This window comes from Eptatretus burgeri, chromosome 5, assembly GCF_056783735.1.
Source record: "Eptatretus burgeri isolate ZD-2024b chromosome 5, Ebu_testis_v1, whole genome shotgun sequence".
Classification (NCBI taxonomy): Eukaryota; Metazoa; Chordata; class Myxini; order Myxiniformes; family Myxinidae; genus Eptatretus; species Eptatretus burgeri.
In genome coordinates, this window is record NC_140965.1 from 48,530,665 (window position 1) to 48,539,666 (window position 9,002).

At 42.1% G+C, this 9,002-nt stretch overlaps 1 long non-coding RNA gene across 1 annotated transcript in view; it reads left to right on the top strand.

The window, feature by feature from the left end:
- The window catches only part of LOC147026387 (uncharacterized), a 9,978-nt gene extending 1,381 nt beyond the window's left edge, over nt 1-8,597 (top strand). The window contains exons 1-2 of the long non-coding RNA XR_015058316.1: nt 1-1,111; nt 6,078-8,597. The exon at nt 1-1,111 is cut by the window's left edge and continues 1,381 nt beyond it. This is a non-coding gene — a long non-coding RNA (uncharacterized LOC147026387). The remainder of the gene's footprint in view (nt 1,112-6,077) is intronic.
- The last annotated feature ends 405 nt before the right edge of the window (nt 8,598-9,002 follow it).

The window sequence follows — 9,002 nt, forward strand, 5'->3', positions numbered from 1 at the left end:
ACTGCAGCATCCGCGGATGAGTAGTCATCATCCGCGGATGAGCTGCAGTCAGGGCAGTATTTCCACCTGGGATATGCTTGGCGTATGGAGTCTCCTTAAAAACCAACGTGATTTAGCCAACCGAGTACTTCACCAGTCGTTGGGGATTTCTCATAAGAATTGCTCAACAAATATCCATTTCGTCACTGATCATTACCACAATGTTAGTATAATAAATGCTGAAGAGCAAGGAGAGCATGTCTCATATAAGGAGTACACAGGCACAATTAAATTGATCAGGCACAACAAAGAAGAACTTGACTTTCAGCTTCTTTAGATGCCGGTGAGACTTACAAAAGTGATGTTTACAGCGATTCGTAGGTATGTAGATAAGGCTTTCGATGATATGAGTGAGGAAAGTGAAAAACATTTTGAGCACTTTATCGTTAAAAACCATTGTGGCCTGTTCCAAGTCAAGGCATTGTTGAGCAGGCCAAAAAAATGGCGAATTAAGACCCCTGCGAGGAGGAGCGAGGTGACCAAGGATGAGGTCTTGATAAAGGATAATTAAATGAGGCCGTTAATTATTATCTTCAAAAGAGGTGTTAATGTTAACCCAAACACCCAATTTTCATTCATGCACTACCTTGGAGCTCCTTTTATATGCATGCAAGTTTGGGGCCACTAGGTTTCATGGTTTTGGAGTTATGGAGGAGAGACACACATAAACACATGCACGCACACTCACACACACACACACACACACACACACACACACACACACACACACACACACACACACACACACACACACACACACACACACACACACACACACACAATCAATTGTACAGTTTCAGCTATTCCTGAAATATAATATAATTTTAAGGATTGCTGTAAATGATGTAAACCTCAAAACACGGTTCTCTTACCTAAAGTAAGAACCTTGACCTGTAAGCAAATGAATGGTTTTCCGACCACACAGATCATCAGCTGGGCACCGTTCTTCCTCGAAGTTTCGATCCTTTCAGCCCAGGACCTCTCCAAACGGCGGATCCACAACCTTGGTCACGGATCCACATCAGTAGATTACCTGCATCGGTCGATCCACAACCACAGTCACATCCAGGCAGTCAGTTACCCCATCAATGCAACATCACTAATTAGACTCTACTCACTGGAGGATTTAATATATTATCACATAGTTACAACTCCCAGCACACATTCCATCACACACATGGAGGAGACACACACACACACACACACACACACACACACACACACACACACACACACACACACTAACAATATATATTAGTGATTGGCCAATGTCGGCAAATTTTCAGGAATCGGCTGATTGGAGTCGGTGTGATTACTGACTCGAGTACGTACTGTTTCCAACCCACAAACCTTGAGGAGCCTTCACGCTTGTTTTGGGGGAATTTCGATGAACAAATTATAAAAACAACGTCGCATTATCGACATTGCAAAGAGATGTGCTGCCAATCGTCATGTGATGAGTGGAAAAAATTTGGCTCTGTAATTTAGAAAACACGTTAATACGGCAAACGGCTTGGAAATCGGGCGTTATCAAATGTATTTTCCTTTGAAACTCCCAAAGAGAAACCATTATAGCACACAACCCGGTTCATCGATATATTACTAAAACTCTCATCTTGTGTATATGCATGTATGCATGTATGTATGTATGTATGTATGTATTTTATGTATGTATGTATGTTCCCGAAATACAGCCAAAACGGTACAAGATAGCGCAAAAATTTTAGGGCCACCTTACTCACCATTCGCCTGCGATGCGCAGTATCAAGTTTCGTTCAGATCGGGCAACAACAAAAAATTATTAAAAAATCAATTCCCGATTCAGTCAAGGACTCTTCAGGAGAATTCGATCAATGCAAACAACCTCAGCGGTATAGTTCGCTGGAGCTATCTTTTTTTTTTTCTTGCAATGATTTATTTTAAAATCTCAAACATTTAGTATCGACAAAGAACGATTTATTTTTAAGCATAAAATAAACATCGTCATTTTGATCTGATACTTCCGTGTTCATTAATAAATTAAATTGTGTTTCGAAGATTTCGTACAATAATTTCTTCGACTTTCTTTTCTCCGTTTTTTTTCACATTGACGCGCAATATCAAGTTTCGTTCAAATCAGGCAACAAAAAATTATTACAAAATCAATTCCCGATTCAGTCAAGTACTCTTCGGGAGAATTTGATCAATGCAAACAACCTCAGCGGTATAGTTCGCTGGAGCCATCTTTTATTTATTTATTTATTTATTTTTTGAAATGATTTTTATCCCCCACTGCGTGGCGGAAGGGGGATATTGTTATTACCCGCGTCGTCCGTCCGGCTGGTTGGGCGTCAACATTTATAGCTGTGAGTGCGATAACTTATAAACTGTTCGCCATATCGATTTGAAATTTGGGTCACACATGTACCACCTGAAAAGGAAGAACCCTATTGATTTTGGGCGTGGCCGGATCCAAGATGGCCGACTGTGGCGGCCATCTTGAAAAAAATGTTTTTTGTAATAAATGGAAAACCGCTTATCTGATTTCAATTATTTTTGGTTACTACGTTCCTCACCCCTGGGGAAATTTTTCCAACATGGTTTCGGCCCGCTCAGACATCCAATATGGCCGCCAGGCAGCCATCTTGAAAAATGACATTATCATGAAATAGGCCCTAAATTTTAATATAAACCTTTTGCTATATAGCTCGAAAGACATGATGACCAAATTGTTTCCAATTCACCTCCCTCATTATCTGGAATATGTATGACCTTTGTCAATGGCAGGGGATTCCCCATCTCTGATGGTTATGTTTATCAACTGCTGTCACAATGGGAACCCAACGGGTTCACGGGTCATCTAGTATAAAATAAATAATCTACCCACATGTATCTCTACTTTGTAGCAACTGCCAATTGCACATGCCGATCGGGACATGAACTATGCCACTATCGACTGTAGGGCACTCTGCAAGTGGCTTAAGCACTCAAGCAAGCACTCCAATTAAATGGTTGATAAAGAACGGCTGGCTTGGCAAGCGATAACAAGCTGATTTGTTCTGGCAAGAAAACTAAGCATCGTCGATTTCTTAACATTTTCAGATTTCACTCCAGATTTTAAGTTATTTAATACACGATCCTCCAAACTCAAATTATATTTTGATGATATACTTCAATTAGTCCTTAAAAGAAGATCGTGGAAAATCGTATCATATAATGCATGAAATCGCTTCAAGCTCAGAATTTGAAAACTATAACACTTAAAAAAGCGATTCACAGGTGTGAAGATCAAGAGTTCCATGATATCAGTGAGAAAAGTGAAAAAAAAAAACATTTTGAGCACTTTACTGTGAATAAACCATTGCAGATTGTTCCAACTTAAGGCATTATTGAGCAGGCCGAACAAAATGGTGAATGAAGTCCCCAACGAGATAACCAAGGATGCCTTAACACCCCATTGAGAGCAAGGTGTCCGAGGATGCACCTGATAAAGGATATAATTAAATAAGGCCGTTAATAATTAATCTTCAAAAGGGGTGTTTTAATTAACCTATACGCCCAGTTTTCAGTCATGCACTCCCTTGGAGTTCCCTTGGTATGCATGCAAAGTTTCAGGCTGCTCGGTTTCATGGTTTTGGAGTGATGGAGGAGACAAACTGACACACTGACATTTTTTATCGATGATCTTACATTTGCTGCACTACAATCCTCATTGTACCTATCCTAACTCCAATGAGTTACGAAAGATATTGGTTTTACCTGCTCAGTTAACGCCACACTTACCTGCTCTGATAATTTTATATGCAGCTATTGTCTGCTGGTTGCATCATTGCTGGGAGCGCTGCTCTCCCGCTGATGCCGTACCCCCTGGAGGTTACGGCAGGAATTTTGAATTCCTTCTTGGTGCCAGCGATTAGCTTGTCTAATCTTCGTGAAGGACATTGTGGGATCTTTAACATCCACCAACTAATGATGGCAGACGGGACATCCAGTTGCCAGCTATGCCATCCTGCCAGCACAGTAACAATTGCATGAAGATGGCAATGTGGGAGGGAGTTGTACATTTGTAGTGTGGGTTGGTGTGATTGTGTATTTTATATGTTGTGGGTTTGAAACGGTAAAATGTCAAAAGATGTCGTGATGGCAATTCGTAAAAGGATTGTGCTGTCGTTTTGTAGTGTCATTCCTACCTTGTTTGAGTTTTTTAGTGGGATACCATCCAGACATGTTTTTTTGTTTGTTTCCTTTTTTAATTAATATATTTATATTTTCATTTATGGATGCTGTGTGACGGTTCTGTGATTTTTCCTGGTGTATCGACTTTGATGTCCGTCGACATACAAAATTACTGTGCTTCCCCATACGCCATCAGCCATAACTGGAAAAGGGGCTAGAACATGAGTTTTGTTCCACTGATTGGGGGGACACTTGGTTTTTGCGGATTCGGATAGCTATTAACATTATAAAATGGGGGGCCATAGTTCTCCACGGAGATTCCTGCTGTTTTTTTTTTCTAGCCATTCGAAAATCGGGTAATTCAAGCCCAAACTGTCATTTTGGTGTCTGAAGGCAAATTCAGCTGCCAATATCCACAGACATTGACATCACTCATGCCTAAGATTTTCAGAACACGTTATCATTGGTATAGTGAATGTATTCCAGAGAGTTCTCCAAACTGTTGCACCTGGTTTCTTCTGGAGGATCTTCCAAACATGGCGATTTCGTTAATATGTGTCGGTTTGACATGTCTGGGAACCAACTTTGGAAGTTGATATCTAATGATCTGAAATGCGCACATACTCCAAACTGCCTAGAGTAGTTGTCATCTGTATTGTGAACGCATTGCAGAGAGTTCTGAAGGCTGCTTCATCTAGTTTCATCTTGGGGGGTCTTCCTAAAATGGCGAAATTCGTTAAAATGGGTCGGTTTGACATGTCTGGGAACCAAATTTGGAAGTTGATATCTAATGATCTGAAATGCGCACATGCTCCAAACTGCCTAGAGTAGTTGTCATCTGTATTGTGAACGCATTACAGAGAGTTCTGAAGGCTGCTTCATCTAGTTTCTTCTTGGGGGGTCTTCCTAAAATGGCGAAATTCGTTAAAATGGGTCGGTTTGACATGTCTGGGAACCAACTTTGGAAGTTGATATCTAATGATCTGAAATGCGCACATGCTCCAAACTGCCTAGAGTAGTTGTCATCTGTATTGTGAACACATTACAGAGAGTTCTGAAGGCTGCTTCATCTAGTTTCTTCTTGGGGGGTCTTCCTAAAATGGCGAAATTCGTTAAAATGGGTCGGTTTGACATGTCTGAGAACCAAGTTTTGACGTCGATATCTACTGTTCTGAAATACGCACACGCATCAACCTGCCTAGACTTGTTATCATCTTTATTGTGAACGCATTACGGAGAGTTCTGAAGGCTGCTGCACCTGGTTTCGTCTGGGGGGGGGTCTTCCAAAAATGGCGAAATTCGTTAAAATGGATCATTTTTCTGGTATATTGTGGACAAAAATTTTCGTTCAATAATTGCCTTTGACATCACGAGCGCTCAAAACTAGGTAATAAGCAATGGAAGTACAACAGAAAGAACACATAAGAGAAATGAATACAGATTATAACCGACATAAAAACTTATTATAGGTAAGAAGGAATCCCGATACACTCAGTCGGTACCATTAGACAATGGCATGTGAACATGGTGTTATCTGCAGCCAGAAAACATCATTTATACAACGCTAAACTACGTTAACATTTCGTATCCTTCATCCTCATCATAATCCTCCTGGTCATCATTACAATTAATATCGTCATCATCATCACCATCATCGCAATCATCACCAAGGTCAGTTGCATGGCTGACATTGTTACAGTCTGAACATTTACACAAATCTGAACATGGCACTTTTGCCTTTATGCATGAACACCTCCAACTTGAGTACTTTGATACTTTGCAAGCACATTGTGTGACTTTCAAAAGAATGTCTGGGGCTGGATTGATGGTCATCCACTTTATGACTAATTTCCCATCAACAATCTCCCACCCATGGCCTACAGGTGAAGGGGCACCAAGAGACTGCGCAAGGGATCGCCTATGAATTGCCGCTTGGTAATTGGTCCTCAAGGTATGCATATGTAATGCATCCTTGGTTGGCGGAAGGCTTTGACCAGATGTTGAGGAGACGCAATGCATTTTGTATCGTACCTCATTGACGTCATCGAGTTTTGGCTGCCTGTAAAGATGACATACGAAGGATTCCAGGGATTTGAGGAAAACTTCATCCGGATCGAAACCTCGTCCCAGTTCAATGAAAGACCGTATGTAGTCATCACGATCAAACATAATAGTGAACACTTTCTGCTTGCCTTTTCCATAGAAAGCGCTGGTGGACTCGCATCCCGTGAATGCGTGTAAACTAATTAGTGCCTTTCATACATCAGCTCCAAGACAACAGGTAATCTTCTGCAAATCCATAATGCGTGATGTCTCAAACACTTCATTGCCAGTCATGAAGAATGTATTGCAGGACAGATTTTGTTGAAGACAAAGGGAAATTATGCCCACATCCGAGTCGCAGCTCACGATTACAACATCTTCAAATGTTGCACTAGCGTGTTGCGCGTGGAGAAGAAGCTGCGTGTCTGCTTCCTTGTGGTCACATGACAACTCATCAACAGAGCAAATGGTTGTGATGGCATTCCTACTCCTCAGAACATGACAGTACTCTCCATGTGTAATGTACACATCAACGTCCCTATCGAAGTAGGCACACGAGTTGATGTCCTTCCATACCGACACGAGGAAAGCATCAAGTGATTCTTTATTCTGACTGCTTGACATGAATTTTGACCATTGCTTCGGTGTTTTTTGCTCTTTACCATAAATATGTATGGTCTGGCTGCCACTGACTGCTCTCCTATCCCTTTCTTCATTTTTTACGCTTATATCAGGGTAGCGATCGACAACAAAATCTAAGTGAGCACAATTCGTGTTCTTGGCAAATTTTGTTAAGGCAGAGAAAATGGCATCAGCCAGCCCTCCAAAAGTAGCTGGGATAGGCTTAATGGACCGAATCAGGGGACCCGCATCAACAATGATCGCTGCGTGGTCAGGGATGCCACTCTTCAGGTAGTCAATGCACTTTTCCTCGACCATTGTAAGGAGCTTTGACTTCACATTTTTTGCCAAGGACCCGTCAGCATTGGTAAGAGGTAGTGAGACGGGTGCCAGGGAATGAGTCAGAATGTCACGGAGATTGATACTCTGAGGCTGACCGATGGCAAGAAGTCGCGAGAATACATTTCTCTCATTTTTCACAATGACTTCTCGACCACTGGTTGTTTTGGAAGATTTTGAGATACTTTGTTCAGCGAACGTTCTCAGTTTTGAGAAGTATGGGGTCAGTGGAGAGAACATATCAGGATGAGGCTTCATCTTCCGGTGGGGTGCAGTCTGCTCACCCAATCCATCCACTACGTCCAGACTTTCATCTCTCACAGTCAAACAGTCGTTAATATATCGGCTCAGAGATTCCTCGCCAGTCTGATAAGCAGATAGGAGATCATGTTTGACACGATCAGAAGCTATATACCCCAGAGCTTAAACAAACCAGTTGATCAGACTCAACTTCGAATGGGTTGATCATACTCCCAATCGTAGTGATGATTGACTGGACATCCTGATCATGTTTCCTCACTTGTGACGCGTACAACCCCTTCCTCTTGCTGCAGTCAGGCGACATACCCGCCATAACCTCGCATTGCCTTGCAATTGCAGCACGCTCGGGCTGCGCCAGTATCCATCTCTGTATGGGACCTGGTTTGAGGGTTATCCCAGTCAATCCTCCACTGGTCTTCGAGTCGCAATTACACGTTTGTTCTATTGCCTGATCACTAGCAATTGATGAGAATGGGTGGCGATATTGACGCTGTACGGTCCAGTGCCCCGTGACGAGCTTTTCCTGGTGACATGCAGGGTGTGTCCTCTGAAGATTCACCATCTCAATCCAGTAGACAGGGAGATACCTGGCATAATTTACCCGGTCAAAGGAAAAGAACCAGGGCAACATGGCTCGAAACATTTTTTCCCACCTAGCCACCGAAAACGGCAGGGCACCATCATTTTCTACATTTGGCTGATGAATTATGCACTCGCAAGGTTCAAAACCGAACATTTTGACGATGAAAACAACGAAAATGTTATAAAACACATCGCTTCACGGGCGCAGCCATCTTGAATAATTAATTTGTTTTTGGGAAATACGCTCACTGTTCAGTGGTCACATGACCATCAATTAGCGCTGGTTCCAAGAACAAACAGCTGAGCGGGCGGAACAAAAGGGCGATTTTCATGACGGAAATACGCAATAACTGCAGGATTTTGAGTGGGGATCTTGTGGATTGAGAATGTATTCATCATAAAGAATAATTCTGTCTTTAATATCAGTCAGTGAGTCAGTCAGAGTCAGTGGTTAGAAAGAGTTTGATATATTAGATGTGTTGAAGTATGATGGAAATCATGTGTTGACATTCTCTGGTTTGTGCATGTATTATATTCCAATTAAAATGTGAATGAAATATTATCAATAATACAGGTCACACTACAGGTGTGATCATAAGGTATGGATACTGCAGTGGCTTGCAATCCACATGCCTTGCAGTTGAGGCTGTTGACACCGACGTGCTCTTTACGCAGTTGCAATACTGTAGTATCGCCATTACAATGTACTAAACAAATGCATTGGCGAGCCTGAGCTAATATACAAAGTTAACTACAACATCCCCCACCATTGGTGTTGCCTGGTGTTGGCTTAATGGTTAGGGTGGCGGGCTTTGGATCCTAGGGTCCTGAGTTCAAATTCCGCTCTGCTGTTGAATTAATACCAGGTGGGGTTAACTCAGCCTGTCATCCTTCCGAGGTCGGCAAAATGAGTGCCAGCATGCTGGTATACTGGGTCGGAGTGGCGACCCGTCCAGGATTGT